The sequence below is a fragment of the Peromyscus eremicus genome, chromosome 1 (genome assembly GCF_949786415.1).
Source record: "Peromyscus eremicus chromosome 1, PerEre_H2_v1, whole genome shotgun sequence".
NCBI classification, from domain to species: domain Eukaryota; kingdom Metazoa; phylum Chordata; class Mammalia; order Rodentia; family Cricetidae; genus Peromyscus; species Peromyscus eremicus.
This window is the reverse complement of record NC_081416.1, coordinates 143251086-143272749: the sequence shown is the minus strand read 5'-3', so window position 1 is coordinate 143272749 and position 21664 is coordinate 143251086.

Sequence of the window (21664 nt, the reverse complement as noted above, 5' to 3'; positions counted from 1 at the left end):
AAGTATTGATATTCATAAAGAATTTTTTTATATCAAGTTTTACTATAGAGAACAATCCCCATGGTCACTTTTATTAAAGTAACTACTAAAAGTTAAACTGAATTAGGACAGCTATTCATAAACATAATGTATGATATGAGGAAACACAATCAAAATATGCAATACTGGCCATGACAAAGATTTGGTTGAAGTTAGGAACAAAACCTAATTAGTTATGGAAAATAAATCTACATGATTATAAATCATAGTAAAATCTGTGCTTATTTTACCAAGTTCTGTGTTACGTTTCAGAACAGAATTTGTATGGATCTTAGAGTAAAAATGATGTTATACAGTAAAAACTACAAAAAAGTATAAAATTAAAATCAAAAGTTATATTTTTCCAGCCTTTTGAAATACATTTGATAAAGCCTGTCAGGAGGCTGTGGACATAGATCATTGATAGGGCACTTGCTTCATATGCACAAAACCCTGAATATGATTCTTAGAAGCTATTGCCCAAATCAATTTAATTAACATTTCTCTACTACTACTTAATATAAGCATACACATTTTTGTTGTGAAATCCTTAGGTTCGGTTCTTTTTTTTTGGGGGGGGGGGAGGTGGGCATTCGAGACAGGGTTTCTCTGCGTCGTTTTGGTGCCTGTCCTGGATCTCGCTCTGTAGACTAGACTGGCCTCAAACTCACAGAGATCTTCCTTACTCTGCCTCCCGAGTGCTGGGATTAAAGGCTTGTGCCACCCACACCTGGCTAGGTTCAGTTCTTTTAAAATGTTGGTAGACAGCAAAGGATCACCAAATTTTGTTGCCGTATTCTGATTCTGTTCGCTAGAGCCTTACAACTCATCTACCCTCATCTAATGCTTTTCCATTAAGAGTACATGTTCCTTTTTGTGGATGTTGACAGTGAAGGTGTGCTGTTAGTGAAAAATTAGGAGTAAAATGTAACAGAAGAGTTCTCAAACATCTGGGGAACTGACTCATTCAACTAAAGTTTGCTGTAAAAAGTTTTGTAGACATCATTTAAATTTGAAACAAACAAAAATCACATAACATACACCCCAAACTTCACACACACTGAAAATAAGAAAGGCCTATAAAATCAATGCTTCATTTAACTAGGTACAAGCAAGCAATTTCATATTCCCTAAGCTAACAGCCTTAACTCCACTACAGTGCACTGGCTACAACAACTGTAGCATCCCAAACTATGGTCAAATTAAACCTTTCTTTCCCCAATTTCTTCTGCCAGATATTTTGTTACAACAAAGAAAAAAATTAACTATTATAACCAGGTTTAAATCACATTAAACAAATTTTTTTTTTGTTTTTTGCTTTTTTCAAGACAGAGTTTCTCTGTGTAGTTTTAGTGCCTGTCCTGGAACTCACCCTGTAGACCAAGCTGGCCTTGAACTCACAGAGATCCGCCTGGCTCTGCCTCTTGAGTGCTGGGAATAAAGGTGTTCGCCACCACCACCCAGCCAAAACTATTTTTGATGAATTTGAGACCCAAGAATATGAAAGCATCTCTTATTTCTAATATTTTAAACACTGGAAATATCACGTTTATTTATTTATCTTCTTCAGACTCATAGTAAGACCAGGTTTTACATCCCCTCTTTACCCTGATTAAATCAAGAATTTCTCCATTTCCGGCTGGAGAGATAAGGGTTTGGTGGTTAAGAGCATTTGCTACTCTTGCAGAGGTCAAGGGTTCAGGTCCCAGCACCCAAGTACTACTGCTCACAAATGCCTGCATCTCCAGCTCCAGGAGGTCTGATGACCTCATCTGGTATCCATGGATATCAATGCACATATATAAATGTAAATAAAAATAAGACAAACCTTTTAAAAAGTTATTTCATTTTTATAACTTGTCATGATGATGTGATAGACAATGGGCTTTTGAGTTATAGAAAGAATGATTAACTTGGTTGGCTGAGACCAATCAGGGTCCAAGACAAACCAAGAAATACTGAGTGGGGAGTGGGTATTGCAGAGGTATTCAAAAGTATTTCCCACAAAATTCTCAGAGCTTCTGTAAGAGTTAAAAGAGAATGTGCAAAAGTCTGTCTCAGATTAGTGCTCAATGGATGTCAGCTTAACAAAAGTTGTCTACTGCTAACCAGCAGAAATTGCTCTGTATTCATCATCAATGTTTTTACTGTTTAAAGCATTGAATTCTAAATTTGATATCTTATAAGCTGGCACATGTACAAATGTAGCTTTTCTGTTTAATGTGCTAAACATAAATCATTGTTTAACATTTTTTAGGAACTCCAAAATTAGTATTATGAGTTTAAAAGCCTTGGATTCACAAGCTTTGCTTTTTTTCCTTGTAAGTTCTTCAGATTTTTAAATCGTCAGTGTATTTCAAAATTAAATGTCAGTGGTGCTTGTAAAACCCAATAGTAATTAGTGCTGTCTGTGTTAAACAGCATGTCAAAATGACTGACAAGTTTACAAAAGTTGTCTGAATTAAAATGACAGTGTGTGATCCCCTCCACATGGTATTGAGAATGGAACCTACATCTTTATGCATGTTAGGAAAGTATTCCACAACTGAGTTACACCAATCATCTGTCTTTATGATTTTATTCATCAAATGATTTAATATTTTCAAATCTTTCCCCTTACATATGTATTATTCTTGCATATTTATTTTTTCCTTTTATTGAAAATAGATTTTATTCTTTCTCACATAATATATCCTGATTACGGTTTCTCCCACCTCCTACCAAGTTCCTCACCACCTCCCCTCCCATTTGAAGTCACTCCTTTCTGTCTCTCATAAGAAGACAAACCGGCTTCTAAGAGATGATAATGAAATATAATAAGATAAAACAAAAGCTAATACATCAGAATTGGACAAGACAAACAGAGGGGGAAAGTCCAAGAAAAGGCACAAGAAACAGAGACACACTCATTGCACATGCAGGAATCCCATCAAAACACTAAACTGGAAGCTATAATATGTATGCAAAGGACCTGGAGAGTAAAAATAGAGAAGAAGAAATATGTAAAAATAGGGGTTGGGGATTTAGCTCAGTGGTAGAGCACTTGCCTAGCAAGCGCAAGGCCCTGGGTTCGGTCCTCAGCTCTGACAAAAAAAAAAAAAAAGAAGAAGAAAAAAAGAAATATGTAAAAATAATAAAATACAAGATAAAATAAAATTTTTTTCATTTTTTCCCTTTTATTAAAAATAGATTCTTTTCTCATACAGTATATCCTGACTGCAGTTTCCCTCACTCTAATCCTTCCACTTCCTCTCTGCTCCCTCCCCCCTCCTCCTCTCCCTTCTTTTTCCCTCCCCTCCAGATCTACTCCCATTCTGTCTATCATTAGCAAAGAACATGCTTGTAAGAGATAACAAACAAACATGGCAAAATAAAATATAATAAGATAAAATAGAAATCATTACATAGAGGCTGGACAAGACAACAGAAGGAACAGAAGGAAGAGAGTCCCAAGAGTAAGCACAGGAATCAGAGACTCACTCATTCACAGACCCAGGAGTCTCATAAAAGTGCTAAGCTGAAAGCTATTATACATATACCGAAGACGTGGTGCAGACTCGTGTAGACCCTGTGCTTGCTGCTTCAGTCTCAGTGAGTTCATATGAGCTTTGCTCAGTTAATTCAGAGGGCCTTGTTTTCCTGGTGTCCTCCATCCCTTCTGGCTCTTAAGAACTCTTTCCACCTCCTCTTCCACAGGACTCCCTGAGCTCTGATGGAAGGATTTGATGGAGACATCCCATTCAGAGCTGTATGTTCAAAAGACTCTCTCTCTCTCCCTCTCTCTCTCTCTCTCTCTCTCTCTCTCTCTCTCTCTCTTCACATTCTCTGGCTATGGACCTCTGCATCTGTTCCTGTTGCTGCCGGAGGAAAGTTCTCTGATGATGACTGAATTAAGGCACTTATCTATGAATATAGCAGAATATCATTAGTAGTCATTTTATTGGTACTTCTTTGGTTCTTTTCAGACCAGTAGTGTTTAGGTTTACCCTGGGTCTCTGGGCTATCTAATCTCTGGTTCTTTGTCACCCAAGCAGTGTCAGATATAGGTTCCATCTCATGGAGTGGTCCTTAAGTCAAATCAGACATTGGTGGTTATGCCCACAAGATTTGTGCCACCATTGCACTAGCCAATCTTGAAGATTGTATGGTTTGTGGCTGATTTGGTGTTTAAGATTTCCTCTGATAGCATGCAACATACCTTCCTGTACCAAAGATGCTAGAACATAGCAGTGAAGGCTCGATGCAGGCACCAGCTCAAATTCTCCATGTTCAGTGAGTTGTACAGGTGTTGTCTTCAGCAAGGGGGCCTTACCATCAGTTTGCAAAGAGCAGCCTACAATCTTTGCAACAGCCTGGGTTGTTTTGGGAGTTCCAATGGGACACCTTTGGCCGACAACTCAATTAGATGTAAGCCAGTGGTGATACTAGATACCTAATTTTATAACAAAAGATGGCAAGCTGGGGCCATGTCTCCCTCTTATGTGGCAATGCCACTTAGATCACCTTCATATATGTATGAATTTTAGGAATATTCTACTTTACTAGGTTTCCATACTACCCTCAAATGGCCCTTAATTTTACCTGTATTTCCCCACATTAGCTTCCTCACCACGCTCTTCCCTTCTCCTCTTCCTTACTTGATCCTCCAATCCAGTCACCACCCTCCCATCCATCTATGTCCTATTTCTCTTGCCTGGGGAAATCTCTCACCCCTAGTCCTTTCCTCTATGCCTAGCTTCTGTGCTTCTATGATTGTACTTTGCTTATTGATTTAACAGCTCATATCTACATATATGCAAATACATATCATGTTTGTCTTTCTGGGTGAGGTTACCTCACTCAGAATTTTTTTTCTAGTTCCATCCATTTACCTGTGAAGTTTATGATTTCATTTTTAACAGCTGAGTAATATTTCACTGTGTAAATGTACCACATTTGCAATATCCATTCTTCTGTTGAGAAGCATATAGGTTATTTTCAGCTTCTGGCTATTATAAATAGTACAGCAACAAACATAGTTGAGCAAGTGCCTCTGTGTTATGATGGAGTGTCCTTTGGGTATATGCCCAAGAGCATATAGCTGGATCTTGAGATAGATCAATTTCCATCTTCTTGAGGAACCTCTGATGTGGGATGGTCTGTATGTCAAGTGTGTTGCTGATTGGTCAGTAAATAAATCACTGATTGGCCATTGGCTAGGCAGGAAGTATAGGCAGGACAAAGAGAAGAATTCTAGGAAGTGGAAGGTTGAGAGGGAGACACTGCCAGCCGCCACCATGACAAGCCGCATGTGAAGATCCTGGTAAGCCACGAGCCATGTGGCAAGGTATAGATTTATAGAAATGGATTAATTTAAGATGTAAGAACAGTTAGCAAGAAGCCTGCCACGGCCATGCAGTTTGTAAGCAATATAAGTCTCTATGTTTATTTGGTTGGGTCTGAGTGGCTGTGGGACTGGCGGGTGAGAGAGATTTGTCCTGACTGTGGGCCAGGCAGGAAAACTCTAGCTACAAACCTCCACACTGATTTCCACTGTGGCTTTATATTGGGAGACATTGCAGGCTGGTCAGAAGTCACAGCCTCCCCATGGCCTAGCAGCTTATCTCAATAAGCTCAGCAACATGAAACTCCCTCCCTCCAGCAGAAGTTCCTGCCTCTACACGCTCTTATCTGGAGACTGTCCCTATGCCTAGAGAACTGACCTGTCTAAAAGCTGTCTCTCAACCCAGATAGATGCCTGATGATTCATCTTTAGCTTGACCCTTGGCACAGATCCCTGCTAAGAAGACTTGCTCTGGGAGCTCTGCTATAGGACCGTACTGCTGCATACTAAGCCTTGTGACAGGAGCATACTACTTAATGCAAATTAGGGCTTGTCCTGAGGCTCTCCAATCCTATATATTCCTTATACCCTGGAATAAAATTGAAATTGGTTCACCCTGAGGGCTGTCTGCATTGTGCTCATGGGACACATACATAGCTTTCTGTTGCCCCTTCTGCCTCTTTCCGTTCTCAACCTGGTGGTCAAAAGGCCCAGAGGGAAATAGCACCCCCACAGCCCTAAAGTTTGCACTCCCGCTAGCAACAGATGAGTGTTCCCCTTGCTCCACATCCTTGCCAGCATGGCTGTCACTTGTGTTATTGATCTTAGCCATTCTGACAGGTGTAAGATGGAATCTCAAAGTAGTGTTGATTTACGTTTCCCGGATGGCTAAAGATGTTGAGCACTTCTTTAAGTGTTTCTCAGCCCTTTGAGACTCCTCTTTTGAGAATACTCTGTTTAGGTCTGTATCCCATTTTTAAATTGGATTATTTGTTTTCTTGATTTCCAGGATTTTGTTGTTGTTGTTGTTGTTGCTGTTGTTGTTCTTTACATATTTTGGATATTAGCTCTCTGTCAGATGTGGAGTTGGTAAAATTCTTCTGGCATTTTGTGGCCTAATGTTCAGTCTTATGATGATGTCTTTTGTTTTGCAGAAGCTTTTCCATTTCATATGGTCCAATTTATTATTTGTTGATCTTAGTGCCTGAGCTGACAGTATTTTGTTCAGAAAGTTTTTCCCTGTGCCAATGAGTTTAAGACTATATTCCTTATTCTCTCTTCAGTGTATCTCTTCATATTGTAAACTGGTCTGTAATTCTATTGGGTCTTTATGTGATTTAGGTACCAGGTTAACTGTGACCTCATAAAAAAGAATTTAGCAATGGTCCTGCTGTTTCTATTTTGTGGAGTAATTTGAGGAGTACTAACATTAACTCTTCTTTGAAAGTCTAATAGAATTCTGTCCTAAAACCATCTGGCCCTGGGCTTTATTTGGTTGGGAGACTTTTAATTACTCTTCAATTTCATTGGGGGTTTGAAGTCTATTAAATTGCTTATCTGATCTTGATTTAAGTTTGATAGGTGGTATTTATCTAGAAAATTATCCATTTCTTTTACATTTTCCAATCTGGTAGAGTACAGGTTTTCAAAATATGACCTTATGATTCTCTTGATTTCCTCAGTGACTGTTGTTATGTCCCCATTTTCATTCTGATTTTGCTAATTTTGATCTTCTCTCTCTGCCTTTTAAGTTATTTGGATAAGGTTTTGTAGCTAGAGTTTTCCTGCCTGGCCCACAGTCAGGACAAATCTTTGTCACCTGCCAGTCCCACAGCCGCTCAGACCCGACCAAGTAAACACAGAGACTTATATTGGTTACAAACTGTATGGCCATGGCAGGCTTCTTGCTAACTTTTCTTACAGCTTAAATTAATCCATTTCCATTAATCTATACCTTGCCACATGGCTCGTGGCTTACCGGCATCTTTCACATGCTGTTTGTCATCGTGGCGGCTGGCAGTGTCTCTCTGACTCAGCCTTCCACTTCCCAGCTTTATTCTCCTCCTTGTCCCGCCTACACTTCCTGCCTAGCCAATGGCCAATCAGTGTTTTATTTATTGACCAATCAGCAACACATTTGCCATACAGAATATCCCACAGCAAGATTTTGTCAAACTTGCTGATTTTCCCAAAGAACTAACCTTCTGTTGCATTGATTCTTTGTATAGTTTGTTGTTTGTTTCTATTTTATTGGTTTCAGCCCTGAGTTTGATCATTTCATGCCACCTACTCCATTTGGGTGTGATTTCCTCTTTTTGTTCTAGAGCTTTCAGGTATGCTGTTAAGTTACTAGTGTAAGATTGCTCCATTGTTTTTAATGTTGGCACTTATTGCTATGAATTTGCCTCTTAGAATTGCTTGATTCTGTCCCTTAGTTTCAATATGGTGTATTTTTATTTTCATTCAGGTTTTAATTAACTTTTTCACTTATTTTACATACTGACCAGTTTCCCCTCACTACTCACCTACCTTTCCCTCCCTCCCCCTCTGCCTCCCATCTACCCACCTCCTCATCCACTCCTTCTATATCTTCATTCAGAAAGGGGCAGGCCTCCCATGGGCTTGAACAAAGCATGGCGCATCAAGTTGTGGAAGAACCAAGCTCCTTCCCCTGCATCAAGGCTGGGCTAGGTAATCCATCATGGGAAACAGGAACCCAAAAGCCAGCTAAGCACCAGGGACAGGTCATGATCTCACTGCTAGGAGCCTCACAGACAGGCCAAGCTACACCATTGTCACACACATACAGAGGGCCTAGATCAGTCCCATGCAGGCTCCCTAACTGTTGGTCCAGAGGCCATGAGCTCCCACGAGCTCAGGTCAGCTGTCTCTGTGGGTTCCCCCATTATGACTTTGACCCCCCTGGCTCATACAATACCTCCTTCCTTTTTTCAGCAGGACTCCCAGAGCTCGGCCCATTGCTTCGCTGTGGATCTCTGCATCTGCTTCCATCAGTTGCTGGATAAAGGCTCTCTGAAAACAATTAGGGTAGTCACCAATCTGATTATAGTAGATGGCCAGTTCAGGCATCCTCTCCACTATTGCTAGGAGTCTTAGCTAGGGTCATCCTTATGGATTCTTGGGAGTTTTCCTGGCACCAGGTTTCTCCCTAACCCCAGAATTTGCACCCCCCATCAAGACATCTCTTTCATTACTCTCCCCCTTGGTCCTGCCCCCAACCCACCTCCTATGCCCAGCCAACTCAACTCAACTCCTCATATTCCCCGTCCCTCATCCAACCCTCAAACCATGCCCCCCAGTATACCCAGGAGACCTCTTCTCTCTCTGCTTCCCAGGGAAATCCATGTATCCCTCTTTAAGCCCTCTTTTTTTTCTAGCCTCTCTGGGGCTGTGAATTATAGGTTGGTTATCCTATACTTTACACCTAATATCCACTTATGAGTGAGTACATACCATGTTTGTCTCTCTGGGTCTGGGTTACCTCACTCAGGATGATTTTTTTTTCCTTAGTCCCATCCATTTGCCTGCAAATTCCATGATGTTATTTATTTTTACATCTGAGTAATATTCCATTGTGTAAATGTACCACATTTTCTTTATCCATTTTTCAGTTGAGGGACATCTAGGTTGTTTCCAGGTTCTGGCTATCATGAAGAACACTGCTATGAGCATAGTTGACCTAGTGTCCTTGTGGTATGATTGAGCATCCTCTGGATATATACCCAAGATTGGTATAGCTGAGTCTTGATTGATTCCCAATTTTCTGAAAAATCGCCATACTGATTTCCAGAGTGGCTGTACAAGTTTGCACTCCCACCAGCAGTAGAGGAGTGTTCACCTTTCTCCACATTCTCTCCAACATAAGCTGTCATCAGTGCTTTTTATCTTAGCCATTCTGACAGGTGTAAGATGGTATTTCAGAGTCATTTTGACTTGCGTTTCCCTGATAACTAAGGATGTTGAGCAATTCCTTAAATGTCTTTCGGCCATTTGAGATTCTATTTTGTTACAGATTATGATACACCAACTTGTTTCTTAGGTCCATTTGATTGGAAAATCTTTTCCCAACCCTTTACTCTGAGGTAATGTCTGCTTTTGAAGTTGAGGTGTGTTTCTTGTATAAAGCAGAAGGATGGATCCTGTTTTCAGATCCATTCTGTTAACCTGTGTCTTTTTATTAGCAAATTGAGTCCACTGATATTAAGAGTTATTAATGACCAGTGATTGTTATTTCCTGTTATTTGTTGTTGTTTTTTTGGTGGTGGTGGTAGTGTGTGTGTTTCCCTTCTTTGGGTTTTGTTGGTGTAAAATTATCTGTTGCCTGTGTTTTCATGGGTGAGGCCAGGCATGTGTCAGGGCTGTCCCCAAAGGGAGGCCTAAAGAGGCCGTTGCATGAAGCTGTGAATTTGAAGCCTGAATTGCCTTGGAGAACCCAAGATGTTAGAGATGCCAGAGTCGTGGGATACCTGCCAAAAAGAGCTGCTATCAGGGAGTGGAACCAGCGCAAGAGAAAGAATTGTGGTGCAGTCAACAAAGCAGATAGAGTTGGAGTTCTGAAGAGCATTTTGACATCAGACATGGAGATACAGAGTTTGGAGTTTGCCCAGCTGGTATCTGGCATTGCTTTGTTCAGTATTTTCTCACTACACTCCCTTCCTTACATTTTGGAATGGCAATGAATATCCTGTGCCATTGTATGTTGGAAGTGTATGATCTGCTTTTTTATTTTGATTTTATAGGGGATTACAGTTAATTGCACGAATCTCAGAAGAGACTTTGAACTTTGGACTTTTAAACATTGTTGAGATTGTGATAGACTGTGGGGACTTTTGAAGTCGGAATAAATGCACTTTGCATTATGATATTGTTAAAAGATTATGGAGATCAGGGAGTGGAATGTGGTAGTTTGAATGTAATTGGCGCCCATAAGCTCATAGGGAGTGGCACTATTAGGAAGTATGAAGTTGTTGGAGTAGATGTGCTCTTGTTGGATGAAGTATGCCACTGTGGAGATGGGCTTTGAGGTCTCTTTTGCTTGAGCTTCACTCAGTGTGACACTGAATCCACCTCCTGTTGCCTTCTGATCAAGATGTAGCCAGTACCATATCTGCCTGCCTGCTACCACTATGCTCCCTACCATGATGATAATGGACTGAACTTCTGAACTGGAAGCTGCCATCTTAATTTAATGTTTTCATTTATAAGAGTTGCCATGGTCATGGTGTCTCTTTACAGAAATAGAAACCCTAATTAAGACAACTAGCATTGCTTAAAATTTTTCAAGTGAAGACATCTTGAAAGTTCTTGATGAGACAAGGAAATCATTGCTAAGGCTAGTCTGGGACACATAATAGGAAACTGTCTTGATAGACAACAACAATGAAGAAATTCTAATCCCATCAGTTGAGTGGGTAAACCATCAATGATTTATTGAAGATTCTGGATATCATTTCTTTATTATAAGTGCTAACAGCAAGCTCAAGAATGATGAGATATTGCACTTAAATTAAATTATTCTTGGGGTGTGTTTGTAGGTTGTATCTTTGTCAATTAAACAATAACATCTTACATTCAAGAAATATATCCAATACACAAGTATAAAAATGTTAAAATGAGGTGAGTGCCCTAGCTTGCCCCAGACCACATTCCTGGGCACCAGCCACTCCGGGGAAGACCTGCCCAACTTGGCCCCAGGTTCTGGCCACTGGGCAGGTTCCCTTCTAGCCCCACCGGGAAGGATCCCCTTCCCCAAGACCCCTGGCAGACCCTGCAGTCTCCACGCCCTGCCCCCACGCCCATCCGCCTGAGCCCCAAGCCTCTTCCTGAGACTTAGAGGCCGGCCCCCAGCTCCCATCTTGCCCCGGACTTCCCTTCTGAAGCACAGCTCCCATCTTGCCCCGGACTTCCCGTCTGGAGGAGAGAAGGAGAGAGAGAGAGAGAGAGAGAGAGAGAGAGAGAGAGAGAGAGAGAGGAGAGCTCCCATCCTCCCCCGGACTTCCCTTCTGGACAAGAGCTCCCATCCTGCCCCGGACTTCCAATTTGGACAAGAGAGCTCCCATCTGGACAAGAGAGAGAGACTTCCTGAATCTGTCAGCTCTGTCTGAACCAAGTGTGCGGATAAGGCCAAGAACAAACCACAAGGAGATGGGCAGACGTCAAGGCAGAAACACATACAACAAAATGAATAGCAATACACCATCACCAGGCCCTAGCCCTCCTCCAACACCTAGACCTGAACATCAGAAATTGGAAGAAGCAGAAGAAAATAGCCTTATGAATGTCATCATGAAGAAGCTAGAGGCTCGTGTAGAGGAAAAGACAAAAAAATGTGAAGAACGTTGTAAACAACTAGAGGAAAGGGCAAACAAATTAGAAGAAATCAATAAAGTCCTGGAAGAGAACAATAAAATACTGAAAGAAAATCAAGAAAAATCAATGAAACAAATGAAGGAAACCGTCCAAGACCTGAAAAGGGAAATAGAAAAAATGAAGAAGACACAAACAGAGGGAATGCTGGAAATAGAAAATCTGAGAAAACGATTGGGAACTTCAGATGCAAGTATAATCAACAGAATGCAAGAGATGGAAGAGAGGATCTCTAGCGTTGAAGATACAATAGAAGAAATAGATTCATCAGTCAAAGAAAACACTAAAGCCAACAAAGTCATGAACCAAAATGTCCAAGAAATTTGGGACACCATGAAAAGACTAAACCTACGAATAATAGGGGTAGAAGAAGGAGAAGAATACCAACTCAAGGGCACAGAAAATATATTCAACAAGATCATAGAAGAAAACTTTCCCAACTTAAAGAAGGAAATGCCTATGAAGATACAGGAAGCCTATAGAACACCAAATAGACTAGACCCAAAAAAAAAGTCCCCTCGCCACATAATAATTAAACAGTTAAACGTACAGAATAAAGAAAGAATATTAAGAGCAGCAAAGGAAAAAGGCCAAGTGACATATAAAGGCAAACCTATCAGAATAACATCCGATTTCTCAATGGAGACTTTGAAAGCCAGAAGGACCTGGACAGATGTAATGCAGACACTAAGAGACCATGGATGTCAGCCTAGACTAATATACCCAGCAAAACTTTCAATCATCATAGATGGAGTGAACAAGACATTCCATGACAAAGCCAGATTTAAACAATATTTATCCACAAACCCAGCCCTACAGAAAGCACTAGAAGGAAAATTCCAACCTAAGGAAGTCAGATACACCCTCGAAAACACAGGCAATAGATAAAGCCACAGCAGTAAACCCCAACGAAGAAAAGTACACACACATCACCACCAAAAAATAACAGGAATGAACAATCACTGGACATTAATATCCCTCAATATCAATGGACTTAACTCACCTATAAAAAGACATAGGCTTACAGAATGGATACGAAAGCAGGACCCATCTTTCTGCTGCATACAAGAAACACATCTCAAATTCAAAGATAGACACTACCTAAAAATAAAAGGCTGAGAAAAGACTTTCCAATCAAACGGTCTTAAGAAACAAGCGGGTGTAGCCATCCTGATATCCAGCAAAATAGACTTCAAACTAAAATCAATCAAAAGAGATCAAGAAGGGGATTACATACTCATCACAGGAAAGATCCACCAAGATGAAGTCTCAATTTTGAACATTTATGCCCCAAACACAAGGGCACCCACATATGTAAAAGAAACATTATTAAAGCTTAAATCACATATAAAACCCCACACATTAATAGTGGGAGACCTCAACACCCCACTTTCACCACTGGACAGATCCCCCAAATCGAAACTTAGCAGAGAAATAAAGGACTTAACTGATGTCATGACTCAAATGGACTTAATCAACATCTACAGAACATTCCATCCTAACAAAAAAGAATATACCTTCTTCTCAGCACCCCATGGAACCTTCTCTAAAATCGACCACATACTTGGTCACAAAACAAATCTAAACAGATACAAAACAATTGGAATAACCTCCTGTGTTCTATCAGACCACCATGGTCTAAAGTTGGATTTCAACAACAACAAAAACTACAGAAAACCTACAATCTCATGGAAACTGAATAATACCCTACTGAATCACCAATGGGTTAAGGAAGAAATAAAGGAAGAAATTAAAGACTTCCTAGAGATCAACGAAAATGAAGACACCACATATCCAAACCTATGGGACACTATGAAAGCAGTACTAAGAGGGAAATTCATAGCACTAAATGCCCACATAAATAAGCTGGAGAAATCTCACACTAGTGACTTAACAGCACACCTGAAAGTTCTAGAACAGGAAGAAGCAAAGTCTCCCAGGAAAAATAGATGCCAGGAAATTATCAAAGTGAGAGCTGAAATCAATAAAATAGAAACAAAGAGAACAATACAAAAAATTAATGAAACAAAGAGTTGGTTCTTTGAGAAAATCAACAAGATAGACAAGCCCTTATCCAATCTAACCAAAAGACAGAGAGAGAGCATCCAATACAACAAAATCAGAAATGAAAAGGGGGACATAACAACAGACAATGAGGAAATCCAGAGAATCATCAGGTCATACTTCAAAAGCCTCTATTCCACAAAACTGGAAAACCTAAAAGAAATGGATAATTTTCTGGATAGGTACCACATACCTAAATTAAATCAAGACCAGATAAACTATTTAAATAGTCCAATAACCCCTAATGAAATAGAAACAGTCATTAAAAGTCTCCCAACCAAAAAAAGCCCAGGACCAAATGGTTTCAGTGCAGAATTCTACCAGATCTTCAAAGAAGAGTTAATACCAATACTCTCTAAATTGTTCCACACAATAGAAACAGAAGGAACATTACCAAACTCTTTCTATGAGGCTACAATTACCCTGATTCCTAAACCAAACAAGGATACAACAAAGAAAGAGAACTACAGACCGATCTCCCTCATGAACATTGATGCAAAAATACTCAATAAAATACTGGCAAACAGACTCCAAGAACACATCAAAACAATTATCCACCATGATCAAGTAGGATTCATTCCAGGGATGCAAGGATGGTTCAACATATGAAAGTCTGTCAATGTGATACACCATATAAACAAACTCAAAGAAAAAAACCACATGATCATCTCACTAGATGCTGAAAAGGCATTTGACAAAATCCAACACCCCTTCATGATAAAGGTCTTGGAGCGATCAGGAATACAGGGAACATACCTAAACATAATAAAGGCAATTTACAGCAAGCCAACAGCCAACATCAAATTAAATGGAGAGAAACTCAAAGCAATTCCACTAAAATCAGGAACGAGGCAAGGCTGTCCACTCTCCCCATACTTATTCAATATAGTACTTGAAGTTCTAGCCAGAGCAATAAGACAACATAAGGAGATTAAGGGGATACAAATTGGAAAGGAAGAAGTCAACCTTTCCCTATTTGCAGATGACATGATAGTATACTTGAGCAACCCCAAAGATTCCACCAAGGAACTGATACAACTTATAAACACCTTCAGCAACATAGCAGGATACAAGATCAACTCAAAAAAAATCAGTAGCCCTCCTATATACAATGGACAAAGAAGCGGAGAAGGAAATCAGAGATACATCACCCTTTACTATAGCCACAAATGACATAAAATACCTTGGGGTAACACTAACCAAGCAAGTGAAGGACCTATATGACAAGAACTTTAAGTCCCTGAAAAAAAGAAATTGAAGAAGATGTCAGAAAATGGAAAGATCTCCCATGCTCATGGATAGGCAGAACTAACATAATAAAAATGGCAATCTTACCAAAAGCAATCTACAGATTCAATGCAATCCCCATCAAAATACCAACACAATTCTTCACAGACCTGGAAAGAATAATGCTCAACTTCATATGGAAAAACAAAAAACCCAGGATAGCCAAAAGAATCCTGTACAATAACACAACCTCTGGAGGCATCACGATCCCTGACTTCAAGCTCTACTATAGAGCTACAGTAATAAAAACAGCTTGGTACTGGCATAAAAACCGACATGTGGACCAATGGAATCGAATTGAAGACCCTGACATTAATCCGCACACCTATGAACAAATAATTTTTGACAAAGAAGCCAAAAGTGCACAATGGAAAAAAGAAAGCATCTTCAACAAATGGTGCTGGCAAAACTGGATATCAACATGTAGAAGGCTACAAATAGATTCATATCTATCACCGTGCACAAAACTTAAGTCCAAGTGGATCAAGGACCTCAACATAAATCCAGCTACTCTGAACCTGCTAGAAGAGAAAGTAGGAAGTAGTCTTGAACACATTGGCATAGGAGACCACTTCCTAAATAGAACACCAGTAGCACAGACACTGAGAGAAACAATCAATGGGACCTCTTGAAACTGAGAAGCTTTTGTAGGGCAAAGGATACGGTCAACAAAGCAAAGCGACAGCCTACAGAATGGGAAAAGATCTTCACCAACCCCACATCTGACAGAGGACTGATATCCAGAATATATAAGGAACTCAAGAAATTAGACATCAAAATGCCCAACAGTCCAATTAAGAAATGGGCTATAGAACTAAACAGAGAATTCTCAACAGAGGAAACTCAAATGGCTGAAAGACATTTAAGGAATTGCTCAACATCCCTAATCATCAGGGAAATGCAAATCAAAACAACTCTGAGATACCACCTTTCGCCTGTCAGAATGGCTAAGATCAAAAACACTGAAGACACCTTATGCTGGAGAGGATGTGGAGCTAGGGGAACTCTCCTCCACTGCTGGTGGGAATGCAAGCTTGTACAACCACTTTGGAAATCAATATGGCGCTTTCTTAGAAAATTGGGAATCCATCTCCCCCAAGATCCAGCTATACCACTCTTGGGCATATACCCAAGGAATGCTCAACCACACCACAAGAGCACTTGTTCAGCTATGTTCATATCAGCATTGTTTGTAATAGCCAGAACATGGAAACAACCTAGATGCCCTTCAACTGAAGAATGGATAAACAAAATGTGGTACATATACACAATGGAATACTACTCAGCAGAGAAAAACAATGACATCATGAGGTTTGCAGACAAATGGATGGATCTAGAAAATATCATCCTGAGTGAGGTATCCCAGACTCAGAAAGACAAACATGGTATGTACTCACTCATAGCAGGATACTAGATGTGGAACAAGGATGACTGGACTGCTACTCACGTCACCAGGGAGGTTACCTGGAAAACAGGACCCCAAGAAAGACACAGGGATCGCCCAATGACAGAGAAATGGAATGAGATCTACATGAACAGCCTGGACATGAGTGGGGGTAGTGAAGGGCGAGGGTCGAGGGAAAGAGAGCTGGGAGGAGCGGGAGATCCCAGCTGGATCAACAACAGAGAGGGAGAACAAGGAATAGGAGACCATGGTAAATGAAGACCACATGAGAATAGGAAGAAACAAAGTGCTAGAGAGGCCCACAGAAATCCACAAAGATACCCCCACAACAGACTGCTGGCAATGGTCGAGAGACAGTCCGAACTGACCTACTCTGGTGATGGGATGGCCAAACACCCTAATTGTCATGCTAGAAACCTCATCCAACTACTGAGGGATCTGGATGCAGAGATCCATGACTAGGCCCCGGGTGGATCTCTGGAGTGCAATTAGCGAGAATGAGGAGGGTTTATATGAGCGAGAATTGTTGAGACCAAGGTTGGATAAAGCACAGAGACAAATAGCCAAACGAACCAAAACACATGAAATATGAACCAATGGCTGAGGGGTCACCAACTGGATCAGGCCCTCTGAGTGGGTGAGACAGTTGATTGGCCTGATCTGTTTGGGAGGCATCTAGGCAGTGGCACCGGGTCCTGTGCTCATTGCATGAGTCCGCTGTTTGAAACCTGGGGCCTATGCAGGGTCCCTTGGCTCGGCCTGGGAGGAGGGGACTGGACCTACCTGGACTGAGTCCACCAGGTTGATCTCAGTCTGTGGGGAAGGCTTTGCCCTGGAGGAGATTGGAATGGAGGGCGGGCTGGGGGGAAGGTGAGGGGGGCGGGAGGGGGAAGAACAAGGGAATCTGTGGCTGATATGTAGAACTGAATTGTATTGCAAAATAAAAATTTAAAAAAAAAATGTTAAAATTATGTACTATATTTGTAATGGCTTATATAACAGCCATAAAATTCACTTCACAGAATTATTTTTTTAAACTCCTGGAAATATGTGACATTGACTAATATATATTTATTATAATAAATGTTCATATGTATTTTAATAACAACCTACACTGTGCCATTTTCAAACGGAGTACCCTATAAATTTCAATTGAGTCAGATTGCTTGGCAATCATTATTCAATTAATAAATAACATTATATGTAACATGATTTTATATATATTATGTATGTGGAAAGACAAAAATCTAGCTAATTAAATTTTTCACTATCTTATCTAATGGTCATTTTTTGTGATAATAGTTGTCCACCACTCAACATTTTTTTTTACATAATAAGGTATCAAGACAATCATTTACCATGTTGTACAACAGATTTACTAGCATTTTTTCCTAACTAAGCATAATATTTTAAAATTTTTAAATTTTTTTAAACACAGAGAAAGGGGTTGTTCAGTCTCCAACTAAAATTAGCTACTGATCTATTTCTCTCTTTAGTCATCAGGGTCTTTCACCTCTGTATGATGAGCTTATCCACAGGAGGCCATGGATCCACATAGAATTCCTACTACAAGGTCTGTTTCCTTAAAATACCATTAAGTTTGAAGTACATTCTGTGCCCGGTTAACAACCCACAGCATTTATCTTTAGATTACATTAGACGAGTCCTTTATGTCCAATTCAACCATCCATGAGCAGTTGGTTGTTTGGACTTTGTTTTTTAATCTTTTCCAAAGTGTTTTCATCATGAACTACAAAGCTTGATCTTTCACATATGTGGACCTCTTGGAAAAAACATTCAGAGAAAGTTCAGCTTTGGTAGAATACTAGCTTTCATTTTGAAAAGTATTTGGGAATACCTTTAAATTTTAAAAAAATAAATATAATTTGAGAAAATAAAATCATAACCAAATTGTGACCAGTTTACAGTTAATACTTTTTCTTTAGAGATTAGTTTTCTTTAGTTTTAATTTTTTAGAACAACTGCTAAGTGTGTTCATTGTGTGTTTCTTTTCCTTTTTTAGTTGTAATAAATATCTTTGTGAAAAATACAAAAGTTAATGTCCATTTTCAGGATGTAAACCACTGTCTCAAGTACACTTTTGAGCACCCTGAAATAAAGGCATAAGTCTCTGTGTCACTGGGCTGAATTCTGTTAACTTCCTAGTGCTGCAGAGCATGTGAGCAATGAGCAGATGCTTTCTGATGCCAGAAACTCATTTCCAGAGTAAGATCACAGAGCTGACTTAAGAAGAGCAGCAAGCCGGGCGGTGGTGGCGCACGCCTTTAATCCCAGCACTCCGGAGGCAGAGCTAGGCGGATCTCTGTGAGTTCGAGGCCAGCCTGGGCTACCAAGTGAGTTCCAGGAAAGGCGCAAAACTACACAGAGAAACCCTGTCTCGAAAAAACAACAAAAAAAAAAAAAAAAAAGAAGAGCAGCAAGAGTCAATCTCCCTGTGTGGATCCAGGATGCCCCTGGATTTTCCTCACCACCCATTTCAGCCACTCTTCATAGACCATGTGCATTCCTTTGTGTCTCCCCACCTACATGCAGAACTACTCTGTAGCAGAGATCCCCACAGCTGCCACATTTGGCTGAGACCTAGGTAGGCGATCTGTGCCTTCCTCTTCCTCAACTTCCTCTTCCACTCTGATCTCCCCAGAGTACTCTTTTTTTGTTTGTTTGTTTGTTTTTTGTTTTTCCAGACAGGGTTTCTCTGTGTAGCTTTGCGCCTTTCCTGGAACTCACTTTGGAGACCAGGCTGGCCTCGAACTCACAGAGATCCACCTGGCTCTGCCCCCCCCCCCCAGTCCTGGGATTAAAGGTGTGCGCCACCACTGCCTGGCTCCAGAGTACTCTTAGGGCTGCAGCTACTGGCCTGCTTCAGCCTTTTTCTCCCATCCAGCCTAAATCTTCTTTGGACTTGCTGCCATTCTTGATTAGAGTCAGTATATCCCTGTATCTGACACTAATGGCCTTTGGGTTAACAGAGCCTAAATCCTGCATAAGAGAATTGCAGAGTCAGTCCCCTTTCCTTCGATGCTATCCTATCACCCACCCCACCCACTGCACAGACATAAGACTGCTTAGAGTCTGAACCCAGAGCCACAGCCAGAATTTCAGATCTGGAACTATTCAGAGGCTTAACTATAAAATCCAGAGCGTATCCAAAATGGAAAACCAAACATCACCCCACAATATGTCAGGTTTTGGTAACAGCAATGAAAGAACTGAACATCCTCTCAACAAAGGCAAGATTAGATATCAGATATCTCCATCAAGAAACATCACAAACATCCTAACTCCAAATGCCTAGATCCCAGTGCAAAAATATAAACACAAGCAACCACGACACTAAGTCTCTTCCAAAACCAGTACCCTGATTGTAATAGGTCCAGAGAAAAGCAATTTAGCTGAAGAACAAAACACAAACTTAGATTCGATTACAAATATATTCAATTACCCTAAAAAAAAGTATGAATAATTGCCTCCAACAGAAGTAAGCTTCATGAACATACTGAAAGACTGGAAGAGAGGATGTCGGGCCTTGATGACATTATAGAGGAATGAACATCTCTGTCAAGGAAATGTAAAACTTGAAAACAAACAAACAAGCACCCAGGAAATTTGGGACACTCTGAAAAGTCCAAAACGTGAATAACAGATATAGTAAAAGTAGAAGAAACCCAGCACAGAAAATATTTTTTACAAGAATCATAGGAGAAAATTTCCAAAATTTCCAAAATCTAAAGAAGCTTATCAAGGTGCATAAGGCATACAGAACACCAAGTATACAGGACCAGAAAAGAAACTCCTTGTGACACATAATAATCAAAACACTAAATGCACAGAACAAAAAAACCTATTAAAATATGCAAGGGAAAAAGACCAAGTTACATTATGAAAAGATATTAAAATATGCAAGGGAAAAAGACCAAGTCACATTTAAAGGCAATGATGATTAAAATAACACCTGACTTTTCAACAGAGACTCTTAAAACCTGGAAGGGCCTGGATGGATGTTCTACATGCACTGAAAGACCTCAGATGTCAGACCAGACTGCTATATTGAGCCAATGTATCAACCTTAATTGAAGGAGAAATAAAAATACTTCATAACAAAAATAAATTTAAACAATTTATGTCTATCAGTATAGCCCTGCAGAATACATTAGATGTAAAACTTCAGTCTCAAGAGGTTAACTACAACCAAGAGAACAAAAAGAATGATCGTTTATCAAATAATAAAATAGTTTATCAAAAGAGTGGGGAAAACCCACTGTAACTGTGGGAGACCCGCTCCCACTTTTACCTTAGGGTACTCTTGAGGAGGGAGAAGTGAGAAATATTTAGATAGACAGAGGAGAGAGAGACAGATAGAAACACAGGATAGCTCGGGAGGACCTGGACCCTTACCTATAGGCCTCTTCTTTCTCTTCTAAAGGGCTTTTTAAAGGAATACCAAGGGGCAGGGCAAAAGACCTCCCCTTGCTAGATCAAAGCATACCACACATCCAGGTGCAGACCCTTCCAAATACCTGGTAATCACGCATGTGGCCAAGCAATCCTCTAATGCAGCTCTGCTGGGTAAAGCAAGCTCAGATCATACTAGAAAACCTTTGTGGGTCTCCACATGTAACAAAAAAATAACAGGAATTAATAAACATTGCTCAATAATATTTCTCAATATTAATGGTCTCAGTTCCCCAATAAAGACATAGGCTAACAGATTGTATTAGAAAGCAGGGTCAGTCTTTGTGCTACATCCAAGAATCACAAGTTAACATCAAGAACAAACATCATCTTGGGGTAAAAGGATAGAAAAATCTATTCCCAGAAAACAGAATCAAGAAGCAAGGAGATATAGCTATGTTAATATTTGAATATTCTTCAAAACAAAACCAGTCGGACAAGATAGGGAAGAACATTACATACTCATTAAAGGGAAAATCCACCAAGCTGATATTGTAATTTGTGCGCTAAACTCAAGGCTACCCAATTTCATATAAGAAATACCACTACCTCCACAACATATATTTAATGTAACACAATGATAGTGAGTAACTTCAATAACCCAACTTATCTAGAGAAAAACTAAATAGAGAAATGCTGGAATTAAATAACATCATAAATAAAAGAAACCTAGCAGACATCATCTACAGAACATTCCACTGAAACCT